The 24,254-nt window shown below is 39.7% G+C and overlaps 1 non-coding gene across 1 annotated transcript; it reads right to left on the reverse strand.

The window, feature by feature from the left end:
- Window positions 1-7,795: 7,795 nt before the first annotated feature.
- Window positions 7,796-7,867, reverse strand: TRNAG-CCC (transfer RNA glycine (anticodon CCC)). Its single transcript has one exon. It is a non-coding gene; the product is annotated as a tRNA-Gly (tRNA).
- Between the last annotated feature and the right edge of the window lie 16,387 nt (window positions 7,868-24,254).

Genomic DNA, 24,254 nt, shown 5'->3' on the forward strand with positions numbered 1-24,254 from the left:
TAAGTTTGAGGAGGTCTCATTTATACATTTCTTTTTCTTTCATTGCTTATGCTTTTGGTGTAAGATTTAAGAAACCATTACTTCCCACCAGGTCTTGAAGATGTTTCTCTACATATTCTTCTAGGAGTTTTATTGTTCTTACTTTCATATTTAGGTCTTTGATACATTTTGAGCTATTTTTTTGAATATGGTGTGAGGTAGGGGTCCTCTTTCTTTTGGATATGGATATCCAGTTCTCCCAGCATCATTTGTTGAATAGACTGTTCTGCCCCAGTTAGGTGAGCTTAATAGCTTTGTCAAAAATCACTTCACCAGAGATGTGAAGGTCTGTTTCTGAACCATCAATTCAGTTCCATTGGTCTATATGTCTATCTTTTTTTGCCAGTACTATGCTGTTTTTACTATTGTTGCTAGAAAATATGATTAAAGTCCAGAAGTGAGAGTCTTACAACTTCATTCTTCCTTTTTAAGATGTTTCTGGCTATTCAGGGCCCCTTATCTTTCCAAATAAATTTGATAATTGGACTTTCCATTTCTTAACGAAAAAAAGGCTTTTGGAATTTTTAATGGAATTGCATTGAATCTGTATATCAATTTGGGTAGAATTGACATCTTAATGATTTTTAGTCCTCCCTTCCATGAACATGGAATGTTCTTCCATTTATTTAGGTCTTCTTTGATTTCTTTTAGCAATGTATTGTAGTTTTCTGAATATAAGTGCTTTATGTCCTTGGTTAAGTTTATTCCTAAATATTTGATCCTTTTAGTTGCTATGGTAAATGGATTTTTTTTTTCTTGACTTCCTTCTTAGATTGCTCATGACTAGTGTATAGAAACGCTACTGATTTTCACCTATTAATCTTGTATCCTGCCACTCTGCTAAGTTTGTTTACCAGCTCTAGTAACTTTGTTGTAGATTTTTCAGGACTTTCTAGGTATGCATCATATTATCTTTGAATAGGAAAAGTTTTAATTCTTCCTTTCCTGTTTGGATGCCGTTCATTTCTTTTCCTTACCTGATGGCTCTAGCTAGAACCTCTAGCACTGTGCTGAACCACAGTGGTGACAATGGGCATCCTTATCTTGTTCCTGATCTCAATGGGAAAGCTTTCAGTTTTTCACCATTGAGTACAAAGTTGGCTGTGGGTTTTTCATACACCTTTTTATCATGTTGAGAAAATTTCCTTTGATTCCTCACTTTTGGAGTGTTCTTTTCAAGAAAGAATGCTGGATTTGGTCAAATGCCTTTTCTGCATCAGTTGAGATGATCGTGTGGTTTTTCTTCTTTGATTTATTAATGTGGTATATTACATTGGCTAGTTTTCTTGTATTGAACCACCCTTGCATGCCTGGGATACAACTCACTTGATCATGATGAATAATTCTTTCAATGTGTTGTTGGATTCAATTACTGAGTATTTTGTTGAAGATTTTTGCATTAATGTTCATGAGGAAAATGGGCCTGTAATTTTCTCTTTTCATAGTACCTTTATCTTTCTTTGGAATTAAGGTGATATTGGCTTCATAGAGTGAACTTGGTAGCTTTCCTTCCTGTTCAACTTTATGGAAGAGTTTGAGTGAGATTGGTATTAAATCTTTGAATGCTTGACAGACATTCACCTGTGAATCCATCTGGTCCTGGACTTTTCATTTTGGACAGCTGTTTGATGACTCTTTCAGTCTCTTTCCTTGTTGATTGCTTTGTTGAGGTCTTCTATTTCTTCTAGGGTCAGTGTAGATTTTTTGTATGTTCCTAGGAATTTTTCCATTTCATCTACATTGTCCAGTTTGTTGGCATACAGTTTTTCATAGTATCCTCTTATGATCTCTTTTATTTCTGGGCGGGGAGCAGGGGAGGTCAGTAGTAATGTCTCCATTTTTCATTTCTGATATTATTTATTTGCATATTCTCTCTCTTTTTCTTTGTCAGTCTGGCTAAGGACTTGTCAATTTTGTTGATTGTCTCAAAGAACCAACTTTTGGTTTTGTTAATTCTTTTTTTGTTGTTGTTCTCAATTTCATTTATTTCTGCTCTGATCTTTGTTATTTCATTCCTTCTGCTTGCTTTGGACATAGTTTGCTCTTCTTTTTTTAGTTCCTCCTGCTGTGGAGTCAGGTCATTGATTTGATTTAATTTGATTTTAAAAGATTTATTTTATTTTATTTTATTTTATTTATCCCCCTCCCTGGCACCTGCTTTCGCTGTCTGCTCTCTGCCTGTTCACTGCATGTTCTTCTATGTCTGCTTGTCTTCTCTTCTCGTCTTCTCTTTAGGAGACACTGGGAACCAATCCTGGGACCTCTAATATGGTGGGGAGACAATCACTTAAGCCATTCAGTTCCTGGTCTGCTGCATCTCTCACTGTGTCTCCTCTGTCTCTCCCTTTGTTGTGTCATCTTGTTGTGCCAGCTCTCCATGGGCATGGGCCATCAGCTCTCCATGGGCATGGCCATCAGCTCTCCACAGGCACATGGCCCTCCATGGCATGGGCCAGCTTGCCTTTACCAGGAGTCCCTGGGAATCAAACCCAGGACCTTCCATATGATAGACAGGAGCCCAATCGCTTGAGCCACATCCTCTTCTCAGGTCATTGATTTTAGCTCTTTCTTCTTTTTTAATGTAAGCATCGAGGGCTATAAATTTCCTCCTTAGCACTGCTTTCACTGCATCCTATAGGTTCTGATATGTTGTGTTCTTATTTTTATTAGTCTCGAGACATTTATTAATTTCTTTTGCAATTTCTTATTTGACCCACAGATAATTTAATAGTGTTGTTTAATCTCCATATATTTGTGAATTTTTCCTTTTATTGCCTGATGTTGATTTCCAGGTTTATTCCATTATTATCAGAGAATGTGCTTTGTATAATTTTGGTCTTTTTATATTTATTGAGATCTTATTTTATGATACAACGTATGTTCTATCCTGGAGAAAGATTCATGAGCACTTGGGAAGAATATATACCCTGCTGTTTTGGGGTGCAATGTTCTGTATATGTCTATTAGGTTTGGTTCATTTATCATATTATTTACGCTCTCTGTTTCTTTATTGATTCTCTGCCCAGATGATCTATCCAATGATGAGAGCAGTGTATTGAAGTCCCACCTATTACTGTAGAGACATCTATTTCTTCCTTCAGTTTTGCCAGTGTTCGCCTTGTGTAATTTGGGACATCCTGGTTAGTTGCATATATATTTAAGATTTTTTCCCCCTCTTGGTGAATTGTCCCTATTATTAGTTTATAATGACTTTCCTTGTCTCTAATAATAGGCTTGCTTTTGAAGTCTACTTTATTCGATATAAGTATAGCTACTCCAGCCTTTTTTTGGATACTGCATACATGGAATGTCTTTTTCCAGCCTTTCAATCTATTTGTATTCTTGGGTATAAGTTGAGTCTCTTGTAGACAGCATATAGATGGCTCATATTTTTTTTTTTTTAATTTTTTTATTTTTTATTGACTTCGTAATAATATTACATTAAAAATATATATGTGAGGTCCCATTCAACCCCACCCCCCCACCCCCCCTCTCCCCCCCCCCCAACAACACTCGTTCCCATCATCATGACACATCCATTGGTTTTGGTAAGTACATCTTTGGGCACCTCTGCACCTCATATACATTGGTTCACATCATGGCCCATACTCTCCTCTATTCCATCATGTAGGCCCTGTGAGGGTTTACAATGTCCGGTGATTACCTCTGAAGCACCATCCAGGGCAGCTCCATGTCCCGAAGACGCCTCCACCTCTCATCTCTACCTGCCTTTCCCCATACCCTTTGTCCATTATGTCCACTTTTCCCAATCCAATGCCACCTCTTCTATGTGGACACTGGATTGGTTGTGTCCATTGCACCTTTATGTCAAGAGGAGGCTCAGATTCCACCTGGATGCTGGATGCAATCCTCCCATTTTCAGTTGTAATCACTCTAGGCTCCATGGTGTGGTGGTTGTCCTTCTTCACCTCCATCTTAGCTGAGTGTGGTAAGTCCAATAAATCAGATTGTAGGTGCTGGAGTCTGTTGAGGCTCAGGATCTGGCTATCACATTGTCAGTCCAGAGATTCAAATCCCCTAAATATATCTTAAACCCCAACATTAACTGCACCTCCAGCACATTAGCATGAAAGTCTTATGAAGGGAGATCCCATCTGAGTCCAGATTCATCACACATAAACACCATTTCCAAAGAGGGGCCATCTGCCCTGGTAGTTAACCCCATCGGCCATGACCATAACTCCCATGGGTCTCTTTAGCCCTCAAAGGAACCAATATCTGGGGGTTGTATCTGCTTTATCTGTCTCTCTGACTCTGCTCAGTTGTGCATGAGGGCAAACCTTCTGCCAGCCTCCAGACTCTTTTTTAGAAACTCGTAGCCATATAAACTCATTTCTCCTTTCCATTTCCCCCTTACTTTAGGTCAAACAGCATTTTAAAGTCATGGTATTTTATGTAGACATGGATATTCTGCTGATCCGCATTGAACCTTCCGTATAAGGTCATTTTCCAGTTGCATCATCAGCTGGTAGTTGATAGTGGTCCCTCGTTGCCAGGGAGGCTCATCCCCGGGTGTCATGTCCCACGCTGGGGGGAAGGCATTGTATTTACATGCTGAGTTTGGCTTCGAGACTGGCCACATTTGAGTAACATGAAGGCTGACAGAAGGAGATTCCCAGGCACAAAGTTGCTCTAGGCCTTGTTATTATTTTGGGTTTATCAGCTCACAAGCATAGTCATTAGTATCAGGGGCTCACTGTTGAACCCTCACTCCCTCCCGGTCCCCACCACTGTACCTGGGAGACTGTCGCTGCTCCCCTAGGGACCACGACAGAGCACCACTGTAGATGGCTCATATTTTCTTATTCATTCTGCTAGTCTGTGTCTTTTGATTGGGGAGTTTAATCCATTAACAGTCAACGTTATTTTTGTATAGGAAGTTCTTGTTTCACCCACTTTGATCTTTGGGTTTTATTTATCACATCTTGTTTTCACCATTCTTTATAAATTCTAGTTACTTTTGTGATATAATCTTTGATTTCTAGACTCTGTATTTCCTGGATGTTATGATTATTTTTAATTTTGGGGAAATTGATACCTTATTTGTATTTTAAAAAATACAAATAAGATACCATTGTGTTAGGACACTTGGTTACAATGACAGAGACTCAGTAAAGCCAACGTAAGCAAAAAATTGGATTTATTGCCCCATTCATCTGAGTACTGGCCTCAGGGTTGACAGGAATCTGAAATAAAATCATGTTGTTAGGGATTATATTGTCCTCATTCTTCTTTCTGTTGCAGACCGGCTTTTTCTGAGGAGGGAGAGATGACTATAGACAGCTCCCGGCTCATATCATCTCAGCCTAGAGGTCCAGAGGAAAGAGAAAGCTTTGTTCTCTTTATTCAGTCTTAAATTAATCAGATCCCATTTGATTGTGCTTTGACAGAAACCCAATTTAAGTTGGGGTAAACAAAAAATGTGATTATATTGTCTCATGTAACTGAAAAGTCTGGGAGAGTGGGCTGCTTTTAGGCACAGCTAGATTCAGGGTGTTAAACAACGTCAACAGGACTTTTTTCTCTCACTCTTTCATTTGGCTCTTCTCTTTGCTGGCTTCATTCTCAGGCAAGCTGTGTCTACCTGTTGGCAAAAGGATCCCTGGCAACTTCAGATTTACCTGACTTATCGGTCTTATGTCCCAAAGGGAATGCCTCATTTCTGATGGTTTCTGCACAGTTTCTGAAGTTGGCCCGGCTTGGATATAGTATTCATTCCTGAGCCAATTATTGTGGCAGGAGGGTGAGATAATCTGATTGGTCAGGTTTGGGTCATGTGCTACTTCTGGACAGGTATTGGGGGAAGGTTTTAGCCACATCAAAACCTGGTAAGAGAGAAGGAAGATTTATGAAAGGGAAAGAGGACAAGTGGACACTGCGCTAGTAAAAAGAATAGCTGTCCATGAAAATTACCTTCAGCCCTCCCAGAACTTCAAGGTTGGCGTGCCAGAGAAAGAAGTTCCTCTATCAAAAGAAAGGGAGAAGGAGTAATGTTTAGATAAAAGCAAGAAGTGTCCGTGAAATTGTTGTTTAATTTGCACCCACTAATAAACATTGTTTCATACATTTGTTGGCCATTAGTACTTTCCTATTAAGGCTATAATTTTATCTTATTGGTTTACCAGAGTTCTTTAACTGTTGACCTCTTAAAATTATACATGCTGCAAATATTTCCCATGCATCACTGTTTCTTAACTTTTTAATTTACTTTTTACACAAGAATACAATTTTAAATTGCACACAGACCCAAGCAGTATTATGCTTTTATTCATCCTAATTCTTGCTCTAAATAGTTTTCTGACAATAACTCAGACTTAACTTCTGTGGCCCCATTTCCTTATCTGTAAAATGAGTGTATCTATTCTTCTTATCCTCACAGCATTTTTGTGACTATTAAATAGGATTTATTTATATCAAAATCTCAATCTCAAGGTAGTGGGTAGGAAATATTAAGAGAGTAATACTCCGAGCCAATGCTGCCAGCTGATGTTTAATGGTCCCATAGAAAGTGCCATGAGTGATCCTTTTACAGCTTGAAATTATTTTTCCTGCCAAATTTAGAGCAGAATGAAACCCCTCCCTTTGCCTTGGCCAGCCCAGACATGCAGCTGGCAGAGGAATTATTCGCAGCTGCAGAAAACACAGATGCCTGTCAGAGTCCTCAGGTTAAAGAGAACATTATGGGGCTTAGCTAGTCAGACCAAAGCCAGGCCCCAGTTGAACAAGGAAAGTATGCAGCTAATGTTTTCTGAGTATAGCTGTGGGAACAGTGTCCGTTGGTAGTAAAGACTTAGCACTTAAAACGAACTTAGAGCAGGGGTTCTTGACAAGGGGTCCATGAGCTTGAACTGAAATTTTTAAAAAAACCATTATTCTCGTGGGATGTGTTGGTGCAGGAGTGATATATTTATTAAATAATACGTAGTACATGTGGACTTAGTAAGGGGTCTGGCAAAGAGGTTCGTGGAACAAAAAGAAAAGGTTAAGAACCCCTGACTTAGTGCATTCCAAACATGCAGACTAAGAACTTCCTGAAAGTAAAATTAGGATGCTGATATAAAATGTATCCTCATATCAAGAGTGGATTGGCACGTGGAGGAGGACTGTAATAGCCTTGGATAATAGAATCAAGATTGGACAAGAAAATAAGTGTTCTTTTGACTGCAATAACCAAGAGTATCCATAAATTCCTTCACGAGGAATAACAGAATGGTGTTATGAGTCCCCCACTGTGTCCCTTTGGTAGTTATTCACATATATTTATGTTTAAATTAATGTATACTGAAAAAGTTTTGTCATGCTCCACAAGTCCTTTTGGCATCCACATAAAGAATGTTTCTAGATATTGTTATATAGAGACTTTCTGAAGTGGTTAGATTCTATCAGATTATTAGGTGCTAGAGGAGCAAACCGGATGAACAGTTCCATTAATTGAAGCACTTTGGCCTCTTAGGAAGTGGGCGAGCCACATTGAAAGTCTGGGGGATATGACAGCATTGTTGGGGACAAAAAAAAAAAAAAAATCACACAACTGAGCAGATGGGTGTCAATATAGATTCATAATTTTCAGTCTCAAATGAACACTTAATATAGCAGGTAATCCTACAACTTTTGTTTGTTATTTATTTATTTTTATTTATTTTCCTTTAAACGTTACATTAAAAAAATATGAGGTCCCCATATAACCCCCACCCCACCCACACCACCCCTCCCACATCATGTTTGTTTGTTTTTTAGTAGATACTGGGAATTGAACCCAGGACCTCAAACATGGGAAGCAGGCACTCAACCACTGAGCTACATCTGCTCCCCCAATGTTTTTGTTTTTAATATTTTTAAAGCTCATGCTCCCACTCCTTATAAAGTCCATGCCTGTTAACTGCAAGTAACATATCTGTTTTTAACTGCAATTAACATGTCTGTTGACTAAATTACTTGTGCCTGTGTTTCTATTGTCTGTTTTTCTTTTGCTTTTCTGTCTTTTCGTCCTATCTCCTAGTATGCCTGTTTTTTTTATTTGTATTATTTTTTATGTCAGAAAATATTTAGAGAATCTCACTGATGTTATCTTCCTCTAGAAAGGATCCAACTTCTATCTTGTCAGCAGTTAGCAGAGGATCTGATAATCTTTTTTCATTTTTTAAATTTATTTGTCTTCCCTTTCTGCCTGCCCACCCCCCACCCCCCTCGCCCCCGCCAGTTCTGCCTTCTGTGTCCATTCACTGTGTGTTCTTCTGTGTCCACTTGTATTCTTGTCAGCAGCACCTAGAATCTGTGTCTCTTTCTGTTGCATCATCCTGCTGTGTCAGCTCTCTGTGTATGCGGCACCACTCCTGGGCAGGCTGTGCTTTTTTTGCACTGGGTGGCTCTCCTTACGGGGCACGCTCCTTGCGTGTGGGGCTCTCCTACGTGGGGGACATCCCTGCGTGGGAGGGCATTCCTTGCACGCATCTGCACTGTGCATAGGCCAGCTCATCGTACGGGTCAGGAGGCCCTGGGTTTGAACCCTGGGCCTCCTCTATGGTAGGTAGACGCTCTATTGGTTGAGCCAAGTCCAATTCCCTGATAATCTTGATGTTATCAGGAATTGAGATAATTCGAGAATGTTTCAGGCTTTGTGAGAGTTGGTTTATTTCTAGTTTGCCTTTATTCCTCAAATTTCTTCAGAGTATCAGCAGAAAGCTGTGGTGTTTATCAGAGTTCCTCTTCCTGGCCCGTCCTTGAACTACAGTTTTTCTCTACCCAGTATCATGAAACTTACAAAAGCTCTGGTTATCTTTTGTTTGTTTGTTTAAATAGACTTTCTTTTTTAGATTAGTTTTTAGGTTTACAGAAAAATTGCATGGAAAGTATATAGAATTCTCATATACCCCAATCCCCCTTAACAGTGTCTCCTTTTGTTAACATCCCGCATTAGCGGGAAATGGACTTTGGCCCAGTGGTTAGGGCATCCGTCTACCACATGGGAGGTCCGTGGTTCAAACCCCTGGCCTCCTTGACCCATGTGGAGCGCAGTGCTGATGCCCGCAAGGAGTGCCCTGTCACACAGGGGTGTCCCCCGCATAGGGGAGCCCCACGCGCAAGGAGTGTGTCCCGTAAGGAGAGCCACCCGGCATGAAGGAAAGTGCAGCCTGCCCAGGAATGGCGCCGCCCACACTTCCTGTGCTGCTGATGACAACAGAAGCAGACAAAGAAACAAGACGCAGCAAAAAGACACAGAAAACAGACAACCGGGAGAGGGGAGGGGAATTAAATAAATAAAAATAAATCTTAAAAAAAAAAAAAAACATCTTGCATTAACGTAGTGCATTTCTTTCTTCTTTTGTTAACAGTTTTTCCTTTTGTTAACACCTTGCATTAGCATAGTACATTTGTTACAATTGGGGAATCAATATTGACACATTATTTTTCACTAAAGTCCAGAGTTTACATTAGGGTTCACTTTTTGTATTGTAAAGTTCTATGGGTTTTGACAAATGCATAATGTCATGTATCCATCATTACAGTATCAAACAGAATAGTTTCACTACTCTAAAAATACTCTGTACTCTACCTGTTCAACCCTCCTTCCCTCCCATTAAGCCTTGTCTCCAGAATGTCATATAGCTGAAATCATACAGTATGTAGCTTACATAGCAATACATACTTAAGGTTCCTCCATGTCTTTTTTTTTTTTTCCTGCACCCATTCCCCACCCTTCTCCCCCCCCCCTGCCCCCCGTTGTCTGCTCTCAGTGTCCATTCACTGTGTATTCTTCTGTGTCTGCTTGTATTCTCATTAGGTGGCTCTGGGAACTGATTCTAGGACCTTCTGGAGTGGGAGAGAGGCAATTACTCTCTTGTGCCACCTCAGCTCCCTGTTCTGCTATGTCTTCTTATTTTCTCTCCTCTGTGTCTCTTGCTGGGTCATCTTGCTGCGCCAGTTCTCCACATCAGCTGGCACTCCTGCACGGGGTGGCTTTCTTGTGCAGGATAGCATTCCCATGCAGGGTGGCACTCCTGCGTGGGGTGACATTCCCACAGGAGCTGGCACTCTGCATGGGCCAACTTGCTGCATGGGCCAGCTTAGCCTCATCAGGAGGCCCTGGGCATCGAACCCTGGACCTCCTGTATGGTAGACAGGAACCCAATTGGTTGAGCCACATCCGTTTCCCTCTCCTCCATGTCTTTTTGTAGCTTGACAGTCCATTTCTCTTTACTGCTGAATAGTATTACATTGTATGGCTGTACCAGAATTTTTTTATCTACTCCTCTATTGAAAGATGTATTTGTTTTTTCCAATTCTGGGCAATTATGAATAAAACTGCTTTGAAGAACATGTATATTACTAAAAGGAAAACTAAAAAATTTAACATGGAACTATATAACATAGTGAAACCGCATGTAAATATGAATAGGGATGATATTGCATATATAAGACTTTTTACAAAATATAAATAAAAATAAACTAGAGAGAAAAAAACAGAATAGCAGCTATTCTGTTTGTCAGGGGAAGTATGAAGAGACTGAGAGGTGGTGAGTTTTGTTTGGCTTTTGTTTATTTCATTACTAGTATTACTGAATTAATGAAAATAGCTCTAAAATGATTGAAATGATGAATGCAAAATTATGATTTTGTCAAATGATTGTACACTTTAAGTGAATTGTTTCATTTATGGATATGTTTCAATAAAATTGATTTTAAAAGCTTTAAAAAAAACTGCTTTGAATGTTTATGTACATGGTTTTTTGTGTGGAAATAGTTTTACTCATTTGGGTAAAAACCCAGGAGCATAATTGTTGTGTCATATGGTAATCTTATGTTTAGGTTTCTAAGAAACTGCCAGACTGTCTTCCAAAGTGGCTATACCATATTGCATTTCCACCAGCAACGAATGAGAATACCTGTTGCTCTGCATCCAACACCAGCATTTGGTGCTGTCCATGTTTTGGATTTTAACCATTCTATTAGGTGTGTAGTGGTATCTCATCTTTTTAACTTGAAATTCCCTCATGACATATGATGTTGAGCATTTTGTCATATCCTTATTTGCCATCAGTATATCTTTGGTGAAGTGTTTCTTCAGATCTTTTGCCCATTTTATAATTGGGTTGTTGGTACAGTTGTGTTTTCAGAGTTCTTTGTATATTGTGAATACAAGTCTTTTATCAGATATGTGTTTTGCAAATATTTTCTCCTAGTCTGTGGCTTGGTCTGTTCATTTTCTTAAAAGTATCTTTCACAGATCAGAAGTTTTGAATTTTAATGAAGTCTAACTTATCAATTTTTGTTCTCTCAGGGATCATGACTTTGGTCTTGTATTTAAAAGTCATCGCCAAATTCAAGGTCACCTAGGTTTTCTCCTATACTACTTGTAGAAGTTTTACAGTTTTGCATTTTACATTTAGGTCTACAATCCATTTTGAGTTAAATTTTGTGAAAGGTATCCTTTTTCCATTGAAATGTCTTTGCTCCTTTGTCAAAGGTAAATTACTTATATTGTGTGGGTCTATTTCAGGACTATATTTAGTTTCATTGATCTATTTATCTATTCCTTCACCAATACCACACTGTCTTGATCACTGTAGCTTTAGAGTAAGTTTTCAAGTTGGGTAGTGTCAATCCTTTGATTTTGTTCCTCTTCTAAAATATTGTGTTGGTTATTCTTGGTTTTTGGCCTTTCCAAAGACCAATCTCTACAAAATAACTTGCTGAGATTTTGATTGAGGTTGAATTGAATCTATAGATCAAGTTGTGAAGAACTGACACCTTGATAATATGTTTTCATATCCATGAACATGGAATTTCTCTCTGTTTACTTAAATCTTTGATTTCTTTTTACTATCTTAGCAGACGATTTTTGCTTGGTTTCTTGCTTTCTCACTATTGCCCAATTTAAAATTTGGGAAGTGTCTTAAAGGCAAATGAAGGGCTCAATTCTCACATCCTAGCTGCATTTGTTGTCCTAAACACCAATTTTTGTTTCCCTAGCTTCTTGAAACTACTGAGCACTCTACTCTGCCACTTCTGCTGCAAATTAGCAGTAGATTTTGTGTGTAATTTATTTTCTCCTTGGGGTTTTTATTTTCTTCAGTTGTTCTCACCATCTGAGAATAAAGGAGAAAAATAGAGGTGAGAGAGTTGAGATGATTGAAGAAGGTTGACATAGTCTTCAGAGAAAGTGAAAGAAGACTCTTGATTTGGGTTAACTTGTGTCAGACCAACCTCCAGGTGGGGACAACTATCAAAAGTGGGCAAAACAAAACAAAACAAAACAAAACAAAACAAAACTAGCTGTTTTAAGACATTGGAAAGGAAATAATGCAGCCAGGACTCTATGTGCCAAGATCTGGGAGAAAAGGGAAATGCACTGAGATCAGGTGGATAGTTAATGTCTATTTTTTCCTCTCAAGGGAATTTGTGATTTGCAGCAAGAAGCATAAAGATTGATCATTCTTCATTGATTCCCACTGTACTCAGAACAGACTTTTTACCACGTGTCTTAGTTTGCCAGAGGCTGCCAGTGCAAAAATGCTAGATATGGGTTGGTTTTTACAAAGGGAATTTATTTTGGGTAAAAGCTTGTAGTTCCAATGCTGTGAAAATGTCCAAATCAAGACATCATCTGAGATGCTTTCTCACCAAAGGTAGGCTGCTAGTAGATCCTGGTGTGCTGCCACGTGGTGAGGCAAGGTGGAGGGTCTGCTGGTCTCTCTCAACTGGAGCTCAGCTGTGGGCTATCAGATATCTCTCCCTGGGCCTAGGCTCCTTGAGACTCTCAGGGCTTCTCTGACTTTCTGCAGCTGAAGGCAAACCTGGAGTCCTCTCTCTGACGTGACCATGTCAAAATGGCAGAGCTCCTTTTTCTGTGTCTCTCTTTCTGTGGGTTCTCAGTCTATATAAAATGGAGCAAGACAGCAGAAACCTAACTTGGGTCATGCCTCACTGATGTAATCCAATCAAAAGCCCTAAAGCAATCTAATCAAGTGATCTAATGAAAGGCCCCTTAACTAAAGTTAATGCAATCAAAGGGGCCCATACCCACAAAATGAATTAGTTCATAAACAATCTTTTCTGGGAGTCACACAATTTCAAACTGTCACACCATGGCTTCCAAAGCCTGGTGTAATATGCTTTCTCCTTGCTTGGACTGACTGCCATACTTAATGCCTCCTTCCCCCCTTTTTTATAATACATCAACCATACTGGCCTTCTTTCAATTCCTCTTACCTGAAAGTTCAGGCTTTCACTGTGCTAGTCCCTCTCTCTCTAGATTGTTCTCACACTCTGTTTCTGACTCATTCCCCTGTATCCTTCAGATGTCATTTCCTCAGAGACCTTGCCTAACCATCACTCTATGATCTACATAGTCCCCCATCCCATCTAAATTAGAGACTACCTTCTCCCTACCACCTGTGAATGGCTTACTGTAGGCAATAAGCAAATTCTGAAGTAGCGAGCAAAAGGCTCTGCTTGGTGGTAGTGTCACATAATGGAAAGAGCTATGAATTTTACCTCAGAAGGCCAGATTCTAAATGGAGTTCTGCTTCCTGGGTGATCTTGGGTGATCTCTTAGTGTTTTGAGGTCCTTGTCTCTAATGTAGACATTACCTGACCTACTTAGGTTTGCAAGTAAATATCAAATGAGGGGAAGTGGGTGTGGCCCAATCCCTTGGGTGCCTGCCTAGGAATGGGAGGACCCGGGTTCAGGTCCCAGTGCCTCCTAAAAGAAGACGAGCAGAAGCCGCCTCCTGCCACAATGAGCTTAGACGTTGCCTCCTGACACATCAAGCTTAGACATAGCCTCCCACTGCAATTGACGCTACCCCTGCTACAAGCCAGCAGACCCCCAGTCTGCAGGGAGCGGATATGGCTCAGGCTGTTGGGCACTCCCATCTCTTATGGGAGGTCCCGGGTTTGGTTCCCGGTGCCTCCTGGAGAAGGTGAGCAAATGAGTAGACAGACGAGAGAACCATCTGGAGCGGGGGGGGGGGGGGGGGGGGGGGGAAGGGGGAATAAATAAAAATAATAAAAAATAATAAAGTAAATGTAAAAAAATCAAATGGGATCTGGTATGTAAGTGTCTTAATTGTGCACTGCTACTGCAAATGTTGGTTATTGTACTAGTCACTGACTCAAAAGGAAACCACATATATTCAATCAGAAAAATATGTTTTAAATGTTGAGTTATGGTCACTTTACAGCATTCATCATTAATCTTTTAAACAAGATTTTAGAAATAGTAGTGAAAGGTAAATAATTCTAGATGAATTTCTTTTTCATATTGCAAAAATATTTCTTTCCCCAGGTAATAACTTTATTTACATAACAAAGTATCTCTGAAACACATGGTCTTTTAAAAAGGCTAATTTTGAGGATGCAATAGATGAATATACCATGAACAATAATGCCTAGAATATACTAGGAATTCAACCAATATTTACTGATGAGATTTTTCTTTTAATTTACATTTATTTGATTATCAGAGAGTGATTTTGTTGCCATGTTATAATACTACAGTAAAGGTTTAACTTAAATATAATTGGTATACATTTGACCAATAAGAAAATATATGAAAATTGAAATAATATGAGTTATTTATAAAATATGACCAAAATTGCAATTAAAATTTTCTCAAACCTACTAGCTTTGCCCCCAAAGTAAATCAAAGACTATCTATTAAACAAATCTGTTTGAGAGTAATAAAAGGAAAATCATTTTCAAAGCAACTGGTTAGAAAGAAGTTTTTCCTGGTCTTTTGAGCAACATAAGCTGCTTTACTCGTATAATCCTTTTTTTTTTTTTTTTTTTTAAAGTTAAGTTTGAGGAAAATTTCCTTTCTTTATCAGGAGCTACTAAAAGACTAAAATCAAGTGTTCATTCAAAGAAACAATGACAAGGATTTTAAAAAAGAGAACCACAAAACCTTTAGCTATATTGATTATAGATTGGTAAAAAAAAAAAAAAAAGAAAGAAAGAAAGAAAGAAACCATGAAACTTTCTGCGGAAATTTACCACAGTTATTTACATATAATCTTCAGTTCAATGTCATGGTCAGTTAAGGAAAATAGATGAGAGTGGGGGCAACAGGAAGGAGGAAAGACAGAATGAAAAAATGATACAAAAAGAAAAAAGAGAGATGGAGGTAAGGGATATACAGAGATAACCACAGAAAGTGAGAAACACAAACATAAAGCCAGACCGCAAGGAAAGAATAGACACAGATGGGCAACTAAAGACTTTGAGGGGAGTGTTAGTCCAAGCCAAAGAAAACTGCTTTGGTCACACTGTGGAGTAGAGTGGAGTGTGCTAGGATGTGTACCCTGAGTGTCAATGTTTGTGACTGCTGCCTTCAAAAGCACTCAGTGGTCAGAACTCTGATGAACTGATGAACACCATTAACATGAAGACATAACTAGGTTTCCATAACTATCCTTGAATAGAACACTTAGACAATTTTCTAGTTCATTAAGGCAAAAGTTTTCTGTTTAGGTATATGTTTGGGAAAAAAAAGAGACCAGTCTTAATAATTGTGTCAAATTCAATTTGTTTTCCTCTAAGTTTTGCCTTTCCCTGTAAAGTCAAGTACCCAATAGTAATTCATGGTCACGATTCTTTCATATTTATGGGATGTGTTGAGTGAAGAGCCCTAAGAGCACTGAAATTGTGTATCGTTTAAGGGTGTAGCACACCCTAAAAATATTATAGAAGTGTGACGCTAAAACGAGAGAACTTAGGTGGTAACGACACTGCTGAAAGACTAAATATCACACCCACACGACCTGCCTTGCTCTGGATAGTTGGTAGGTGGCAGCAACAGACCAGAAATTATGGATGGTTTAAACAATTAGGGCTTGGGGAGGGTTTTTTAATGCTATTGTTTTATTAAAACTTTTTTCAAAATAAAAAGTTATAGCTGCACTAACAAGAGGACAATAAAAATAACTAAGCAGGATGTAAACAATTTGCAGAATATAGGCTACCTATATTTTATGCTATAACCTTTCAATAACAACTTATTTTTCAAAAGTTCTAGGCTTAGTTTCATTACCATTCATTTTTTTCTTACAATTCTTATTCTCGTTGCAAGCACTGCAGATTTTAATGCTACTTTTTTTTTTTTAAGGGTGGTGGCATATTTGAAATTTCATTCTGCCTAAATTTTGATCTACTCTTTTTATGAAAGTTTTGCTCCCAGGCATTGCACTAGCCAAGGTTTAGTTACAAAGACAAAAACAAACAAATAAACAAACAAATGTATTCTAGACAGTTTAAATAGGAATGGATTTAACATTGGGTACTAAATAGCTTACGGAGTTGTTGGAGGACTAATGAAAGAGCTCCAGGTCACTGATTCTCAACCTTGTTTCATATCCGAAACATCTGGGTTGCTTTTTCAGGAACACCTTTTCCAGAATCCATTGCAGACCCATTGAATCAAAACCTTTGGGTATGTGATTATGTGTAATTAATGCACCCCCTGGTGAATGATTCTAATGTGCAGCCAGGCTTGAGAGCCACTGTGAGGCTGAGTTTTCAAGACTTACTGTCACTGCAGAACTTGGCCACCAAGGGAGTTTACAATTCTTCTGCAATCAGGAAACCATATGTTGACTTGGAAAGCTGCTGCTACAGCTGCTGATTTGAAAACTATGCTTCCCATTACCACCAGGAAGCTGCTAAGGTCTGGAAACTGCTATGTCCAGGAAGTTGCCATTCCAGGAAACACCACACCTATGACATGAAATGGTAAAATGCAGGCCCTGCGTTCTGTCTCTTGATGTCCAAGCAGCTAGTAAAGAGTCAATGGGGAAGTGGACTCGGCCCAATGGATAGGGTCTACCACATGGGAGGTCCAACGTTCAAACCCCGGGCCTCCTTGACCGGTGTGGAGCTGGCTGTGTTGATGCGCGCAAGGAGTGCCGTGCCATGTAGGGGTGTCCCCCACGTAGGGGAGCCCCATGTGCAAGGAGTGCGCCCCATAAGGAGAGCCGCCCAGCATGAAAGAAAGTGCAGCCTGCCCAGGAGTGGTGCCGCACACACGGAGAGCTGACACAACAAGGTGATGCAACAAAAAGAAACACAGATTCCCAGTGCCGCTGATAAGGATAGAAGGGGTCACAAAAGAACACACAGAGAATGGACACAGAGAGCAGACAACTTGTGGGGGGGAAGGGGAGAGGGAAAAATAAAAGAGTCAATGGAACATCAGTTAACAATCTCACAGGGAAACTAAACTCTTCTATGAGTGTGATTATCACAGAATCAGCAGCAGACAGCCTCTGCCTCCCTCTGTCCTTCCATATCTAGCCTAATAATTCTGTTCGTGGACCTCCATCACCTAAGGAATCCTAACTGCAGGAATGTCCAGGTGATGCAGTTTTTTTTACTTATTTATTTTTCGTTTCTTTTTCCTTTGGGGTGGTATAGTTTTACACTTTCCGGTCCCACAGGAAGGCAAGCTAGAGATTGAAATGGATGTTGTTTGCCAATCCTCCAGTCCACCAAAGGCATTCCCACACAGATGAGTTATTTTAAAGACAGGGAACACTTTATGTCACACTAGCGCAGACCTGAAAGTGAATCTGACTCATGCCTTTCAGGAATTCAGTAAGGATGTGTGTGTGTGTGTGTGTGTGTGTGTACTAAAGAGGAGTCAGAAGGGAGCTCTTCTCCAGTTAGGCTCCTTGCTTCCATAGGAAGGCACACCTGAGACTGGCAGATGTCTGGGCTAAGGACCCTTTAGGAATGGAAAGGGGCTGTGCTGGTACTCTTTGACCCTGTGTCTGTCCCTTTCTGTCCTTTATTATCTTGGTGCCTGGCACAGTCTATTCAAAACCTGGCTTTTGTAATTTGTTGCCTGTGTAATGTGTCCAAGCAGCAGTATTTGTAGTTAACCCCTGTGGTAGTTTGAGACTGTATGTGCCCCAGAGAATCATGGTCTTAAAGCCGGTGCACTCCTGAAGGTGTGGATCTATCGTAGGTGGGAACTTTTGATTTCATTACTCCAGTTAAAGGTCTTTTGATTAGGCTATGTCAGTAAGACATGTCCCAGAGTGGGTCTTAATCATCTGACTGGAGTCCTTTATAAGTGGAATGAAAACAGAGAGAAAAGGAGAAAGTCACTGAAGCCAGTAACTGAAAGCAGTGAAACCTGGAAGAGAAGGGAGGACCAGAAGGTGCCACCATGTGCCTTGTCATGTGACAGAGCAGCCCAGGATCACTGGCAGCCAGTCTTTGGGGGAATAGCATCACCTGATGAAGCCTTGATCTGAGCATTTTCATGGTCTTAGAACTATAAGCTTGCAAGCCAACAAATCCCTGTTAGAAAAGCCAACCTGTTTCTGGTATATTGTTTTCAGCAGCCTAGCTGACTATACCATTCCCCTCCTCTTATCTAATCTTAACTTTACCCATCCCTTACTTAAGACCTGCAGATGCATATGTCTTGTTTACTAAAGCACTTGGTGCTAAATGTAATGATATTTTCCCATGAAAATCATTCATCTAATTTTCTAGATATCTTCCTATGCATTTTATCGCATTTTTTCCTCTGGAAATGAACTGTTTCTGGAACATATTATCTTCATTAATAAAGGTATTAGTATATTTTATTAACTAGTTATGCTACTTTAGCCAGTTAAGATCTGCTCTATCACCTTGAAAGTCAACTGCTTGGTCCTATCTTTGCCTGAGCATGACGTAGGATTTGACTAAAATTTTAAATTATATACTTATATGTTGAAATAGATTAAAAATATTTTTTAAACTGATGAGTCTGCTCATAATATTTGAAAAGAAATTATTTTGAAATGCTATTATGATATTATATAACAGTATTAAAATGGATATTTAAAAAATAACCTTTTTATTTTAGAAGTTTTAGACTTACAGAATTATCGCAACAATAGTTCAGAGTTCCCATATATCATACCCAGTTTCCCCTATTATTAACATTTTACTTTAGTGTGTTATATTTGTCGCAATTAATTAACCAATACTGATACATTAAAGCCCAGACTTTATTTAGATTTTCTAAGCTTTTTCCTAATTTTCATGTTCTTTTCCAGGACCCTATCCAGGATACAACATTACATTTAGTCATCATGTTGGATACAACATTACATTTAGTCATCATGTTTTCTAAGTTCCTTTTGGTTGTGAGCTTATCAGACTTTCCTGTTTGTTGTTGTTGTTGTTACCCTGACAGTTTTTGAGGCATACTAGTCAGGTATTTTGTAGAATGAAAATTGACTCTTCAATTTTTTAAATTTTATTTAACAACTGTACAAAAATTTTTCAAACTTACACAAAATGAGAGAACAGTGTAATTAATTTCCATGTACTCATCACCCAAATTCACTATCAACTATTTGCCAATTTTATTCTATTTAAAGTGTCTTAATTTCTACCCCAGAGAATTTTAAAGCAAGTCCAAGATATATCACCCTTATATATTTCCATTTCAACTTCCAACAGATAAGGGCTTTAAAAAAATACATCTACAATGACATTATCATAGCTAGGAAAGTAAACAATAATTCTGTAATATCATTTAATACCCAGCCTGTAGTCTCCCCAATGGCCTAGAAGATGTCTTGTTCAGCTTATATATTCAAAGCAGGATACAAACAAGGTTCACGTATTGTATTTTGTTGATTTTTCTCAGTTTTAGCTGAGTCCTGAAAACTGAAAACGAAAAACATACTTATCACCACATTTCAAGATGAGGTGCTGGGAAGTGGATTTGGCTCAACGGATAGGGCATCTGCCTACCACATGGGAGTTCCAAGGTTCAAACCCAGGTCATCCTGACCCATGTGATGAGCTAGCCCACGCACAGTGCTGATGCACACAAGGAGTGCCCTGCTACGCAGGGGTGTACCCTGTGTAGGGGAGCCCCACATGCAAGGAGTGCACCCCGTAAGGAGAGCTGCCCAGCACAAAAAAAGTGCAGCCTGCCCAGGAGTGGCGCTGCATACACGGAGAGCTGACGCAGCAAGATGATGCAACAAGAAGAGACACAGATTCCCAGTGGTGTTGACAAGAATACAAGCGGACACAGAAGAACACACGGCAAATGGACACAGAGAGCAGACAACTGGGGGGAGGGTTGGGGAAGGGAAGGGAAATAAATAAAAAATAAATCTTAAAAAAAAAAAAGATGAGGTACTAAATTACCTATGTCTTGGAAAATAGGTGTTTAAAAATTGTTTTTAAAAAATATATATTTATTTATTTTTAAAAGACTTAGAGTACATAAAATGCTACATAAAAAAATATAAGGGATTCCCATAGGCCCCACTCCCCACACCTCCCACTTTTCCCCACATTAGCAACTTCTTTCATTAGTGTGGTACACTCCTGGCAACTGATGAACACATTTTGGAGCAATGCCACATAGCATGGACTATGGTTTAAATTGTAGTTTACACTCTTTCCCACTCCATTCTGTAGGTTATGGCAGGAGATATAATGGCCTGTATCTGTTGTGGCAATGTCCTGAAATGCCCCCATATTATACCTCTTTTTCCCTTTCCCTGACTTCAGCACCTCCAGTGGCCACTGTCTCCACATCAATAATATGATTTCTTCCATTGCTAGAATCCCAATAAGTCTATAGTAGAATACCAGTTAAGTCCACTTTAGTCCATATTTTATTCTCTAATACTGAGGATTCTAGGATGGTAATGCCCACTCCCCCTCTAATGAGAGGGGGCTTGGCTCCCATATGGCTGATGGATAAGATTTTCTTGCTTGCAGTTGTAGACTCTCTCGGTTCCTTGGTGTAGTGGTTGTCCATCCTCACCTCCTTGTTAATTGTCCTAGGTGAGTCCAATGAACCAGAGAGTAGGTGTTGCAACTTCACTGAGGCTCAGGTCCCAGCTGGCACATGCACAGCCCAGAGATTCAAGTCTCTTGGACATACACATACCAACTCCAGCACCAAATATAGTTCAAATAAAAGGGATAGAAGAAGCATGTATAGAGAAGTCACATCTGAGTCCAACTCTGTCACACTCAGGAGCACAAACTCCAATGTAGGGCCCACTGGCAAGGCACCAAACTCCAGAGCTATCTGCCATGACTGTAGGACCTGGGTGTCTCCAAAGCCTCAGGAGCCCCACTATTTAGGGTAGTATCTACTTTGGCTGTCTATGAGATCCTGCTAAGATGTGTATAAGCATTACCTCTCTGATGACTTCCCAACTCACTTTGAAGTCTCTTAGCCATATAAACTCATTTGTCTTTACCTTTTCCCCCTTTTATTCAAGGTCTTTTTCCAGCAGCATCACCAGCCCGTGCTTGGTAGTTATCCCTTGGGAATCCTGGGGATGGGGAGGCTCATCCCCGGGAATCATGTCCCATGCTACGGGCAAGGTAATACATTTATGTGCTGAGTTTGGCTTAGAGAGTGGCCACTTTTGAGCAACATGGAGGCTCTCACAAGGTAACTCTTAGGCACCCTACAACACTAGGCTAAATTGCAATTTGAAGAGCAAAATGCTCATAAGCATAGTTGTTAATACCAAGGGCCCATCAGTGGACCATCCTTTTTCACTAGTCATTGCCCCTGTACTTGGGGGATTGTTGCTGTTCCATTAGAGAATGTGGCAGAGCTCCCCAGAATGGGAATTCAGTGTTCTGTTGGTTGTTGTGTGAATTTCTACCCACTGTGGCAATGCCCCATGAACATTTGAACATACATCTTTTATGAATGCCCAGGTAAACTTCCTCCCATTTATCCCCCATCACTGACACCCCATACTAATGATCCTCCCCTGCCATAGTTGGAACCCTTCTGTGATCCAAAACTTCTTCAAAAATGAAGCCAAGAATATTTAGCCCAACATCCACCTCAGGGTTTAAAAGTAGAAGAGGCTAGAGATGATTTCTTTAGAGAAAGCTATTGCTTTGTGAACTGTGGTGTTTTCCTCCCTTGGTCCTCTCTCATGATGGGAGAGAAAAGTGAGCCTTTTCCTCATATCTCTTTGAACTACCTTGAGAGTCAGACAGGGCTGGTATTTGACCCATCCAGGAGGAAATAAATGAAAGGTGATTTAGGTGATTTGAGCGGGGGGTGCACAACCAAAGTAGAAGCATTTTCTATCAAAGGAACAGAAGTCAGGGGTTCTAGTGGGGAAAAGCTCTGAATTCCCCCCAGAAAGCATCCTGCAAGAGAAGTAATTGGCTTTGAATATCTGCCAATCTCAAAGAGCCAAAAATAAAATACCAAAGTACTTGTTCCTTCCCATCCTCTGCTAGCTCTGGAAAAATGAAGGTAAGGCGAGGAGTCAACCATGCTCTCTCCCCCATGTTAACTTAAAAAGGACCAATCTGGGAGAACCTCAATACCAAAGGTAGTTCTGAGTTTTGAATATTAAATTGGACTGGGATAAAGAAAAATTGGTTCAAACATGGGACAGAATCACCTTCTGGGAAGAAATATGCTTTCTTCATAAAATGCTTAAACAGTTTTCTGAAAAAATGGCTATGAGATTAAAGTAGTTTCCGGGAAATTAGATCTATACTCAGAAAATTAATAATAATTTTTTTTTTTTTTTACCTATACTTACCTTTACTTTTTTTTTTTTTTACCTATAAAGTGTTCCATCCCTGGGGGAATCTTTGGTTTGTTAAGCCTCTTTGTTTGTGAAAGCTAACAAATTATATCCTGTTGAGTTCTGCTCTTTCAATATGATTACAGAAAATATTTCAATGATAGAAATATGTAGATGGATAAAGTAATTTGGTTGTCTCTGAAATCAATTATACCTCAGTATCAAATTTCACTTTTTACTGACCCTTTGTGATGATGAATTCAAGATTTACAGGTGGTACCATCGTCATTCAAATGACATTTGGGCACAGAACCTGTATTTTCTGTGTCCTTATTTCACAGGTTCTGGTGTCCTATTATCTTTCACACTCATATTTTGGAGGCAGGATTTTCCTTTTCTGTGTATTCCCTTAAATATGATCCTGTATCACACATGAATTGTCCTAAAGGGTTTAAGGATGGTAATGAATTGACTCAGTTTTAATTTCCAATAGCGGTAACACAAAGCCTACATCTGTTTGCATAGGAAGCCAAATAATCACACACGTATATGATGTTGGTAGTAGCATACTAAAATTGGCACAGCCCTTTGAAAAACAATTTGGCAAAATGTATTAAGAATATATGCTTACACCCTTTGATTTGGTAATCTAATGTCTATCCTAAATAATAAAAAGTAGGAGAAGGAAACTACAAGCATGACTATTTTCTTCACACTATAGTGGTGAAAAAATTAGAAACTAACCTGAATATGTATCAAGAGACTCAGTAGATAAAGACTTAGTAGGTAAATTTATGGTTATACCCACTTAATGGCATACTGTATCAGAGATTATTAAGAAATTAATTAGGCAGTGTTATAGGTTGAATTGTGTCCCCCAAAAAGATATGCTCAAATTCTATTCCCCAGTTCCATGTATGTGACCTTTTTTGGAAATATAGTCTTTGAAGATGTGATTAATTAAAATATAACCAAACTGGATTAGATATAAACCAACATGGATGGTGACCACATAAATAGGAGGAGAAGAAACAGAGAGAAGATGGCCACGTGATCATGGAGGCAGAGACTGTAGTGCGGCAGGGGCAAGCCAAAGAATGCCAAGAATTGCTGTCAAACCACCAGAAACTAGGAAGCAGCCAGGAAGGATTCTGCCCTACAGGTTTCAGGAAAATGGTCTTGCTAACACTTTGATTTTGGATTTCTAGCCTCCAGAACTGTGAGACAATAAATTTCTCTTGTTTTAAGCCATCCAGCCTGTGGTAATTTGTTAGTCTGTTCTAGTCAGTTCTAGGAAATGGAGCCAGAAAGACTATAATAACATGGATAAAGAAAGGATAAAAGGGGAAGCGGACTTGGCCCAGTGGTTAGGGCATCCGTCTACCACATGGGAGGTCTGCGGTTCAAACCCCGGGGCCTCCTTGACCCGTGTGCAGCTGGCCCATGAGCAGCGCTGATGCGTGCTAGGAGTGCCCTGCCATGCAGGGGTGTCCCCCATGTAGGGGAGCCCCACGCGCAAGGAGTGTGTCCCATAAGGAGAGCCGCCCAGTGCGAAAGAAAGTGCAGCCTGTCCAGGAATGGCACCGCAAACATGGAGAGCTGACACAAGATGACGCAACACAGATTACCGTGCTGCTGACAACAGAAGCGGAC

This window comes from Dasypus novemcinctus, chromosome 17, assembly GCF_030445035.2.
Source record: "Dasypus novemcinctus isolate mDasNov1 chromosome 17, mDasNov1.1.hap2, whole genome shotgun sequence".
Taxonomy (NCBI): Eukaryota; Metazoa; Chordata; class Mammalia; order Cingulata; family Dasypodidae; genus Dasypus; species Dasypus novemcinctus.